The following is a 1,777-nucleotide window of genomic DNA, read 5'->3' as shown; positions in this document are numbered from 1 at the left end:
TATATTCCCTTATGGTGACTGGCGTGGAGAATCTGTTTCTTTGATCATACAGGTTATTGGCAGAAGTTAATTCTTTGTGGTTGTAGGACTGAGTTCCCAATTTATTTTTTATTTTTTGCTGTCAATTGAGGGTCTTTTCTAGTTTTGTGAAGCCATCCACATGACCTCCTTTCTCCATCTTCAAAGCCAGAACTGGAAGCTCAATTCCCTATTAGCCTTCAATTATCTGTTTTCTTTTCTTCTACCACATCTTTCCGACTTCAGCAGAGTAAGGTTTTCTGCTTTAAATGAGTCATGTGATTATATAGGTCCTTTCTGGATAACCTCCCAATCTCAAAGTCCATAACCTTACTAACATATGCAAAGTCCCTTTTGCTATCAATATTAAACATATCTACAATTTTGGGGGATAATGATATTCCCATTATTCTGACAAATTTATGGGGAAAATAAAACATATGATAATTTATAAAACAAAAAGTACAGAATGTTATTTGAAAAATATTACAAGAAAGACCTAACCTAGAAGTTCAAGAATATCTTACTAAGGGAATTATTTATAAGCTGAAATCTAAAGAGTACGAGTTTGCCACATAAATAAGAGTGTGTGGGCAAAAGTTTCAGAAAGAGATAATAGGAGTTATATGATAATAAAGAGACAATAGAGTCAATTTAAAGACCTAAAACAAGACCAGTATTGCTGTGTCAAGGGGTAAGTGGAGGGTTTGGGTAATTGGCTGGAGAAATGGACAGAAGACATATATAGGCCCTCTGGGCTATGTTAAAAATTTGTCGAAAGGAGCCGCCCGGGGAATTTAGCAACACTTAGGAATAGAAAGGAGAGGAAGAGAGAGAAGAAACATCAATGATGAGAGAGAATCATCAATCGGCTGCCTTTTGCAGGCTCCCTACTGGAGATCTAGCCCACAACCCAGGAATTGAATGACCTGGCACGGGACCCCCCAGCACAGTGTTCAGCAGGTCCTGTTGGAGATGATATGTTCCATTGGCAAGCTACAATAATGGGGCCAAACGACAGTCCCTATCAGGGTGGAGTATTTTCTTGACAATTCATTTCCCAACAGATTATCCCTTCAAACCACCTAAGGTTGCATTTACAACAAGAATTTATCATCCAAATATTAACAGTAATGGCAGCATTTGTCTTGATATTCTGTGGTCACAGTGGTCTCCAGCACTAACTATTTCAAAAGTACTCTTGTCCATCTGTTCTCTGTTGTGTGATCCTAATCCAGATGATCCTTTAGTGCCAGAGATTGCTCGGATCTACAAAACAGATAGAGAAAAGTACAACAGAGTAGCTCAGGAATGGACTCAGAAGTATGTGATGTAATTAAAGAAATTATTGGATAACCTCTACAAATAAAGACAGGGGAACTCTCAAAGAGAAAGTCCTTTTGATTTCCATTTGACTGCTTTCTATGAGCCCACGCCTCATCTTCCCCTGTGCACATGTTTACCTGATACAGCAGTGCTGTGTGTTGTACATACTTCGAACAACGAATAGAAATACTGTACTTCTGTACCAACATTGCCTTTATGTGGATAAAAAGGAACCCTCCTGAACTGCTGGCGAGAATGCAGACTGGTGCAGCCACTGTGGAGAACAGTATGGAGTTTCCTCAAAAAACTAAAAATGGAACTCCCATTTGACCCAGTGATCCCACTTCTAGGAATATATCCCAAGAAACTAGAAACACCAATCAGAAAGGACATATGCACTCCTATGTTCATAGTGGCACAATTTACCATAGCT

At 39.0% G+C, this 1,777-nt stretch overlaps 1 pseudogene; it reads left to right on the top strand.

The window, feature by feature from the left end:
* The first annotated feature begins 930 nt into the window (after positions 1 to 930).
* On the top strand, positions 931 to 1,422 carry LOC102438668 (annotated as a pseudogene).
* The last annotated feature ends 355 nt before the right edge of the window (positions 1,423 to 1,777 follow it).

The sequence above is a fragment of the Myotis lucifugus genome, unplaced genomic scaffold (genome assembly GCF_000147115.1).
Source record: "Myotis lucifugus unplaced genomic scaffold, Myoluc2.0 scaffold_4, whole genome shotgun sequence".
Classification (NCBI taxonomy): domain Eukaryota; kingdom Metazoa; phylum Chordata; class Mammalia; order Chiroptera; family Vespertilionidae; genus Myotis; species Myotis lucifugus.
This window is presented reverse-complemented; position numbering and strand designations above follow the sequence as displayed.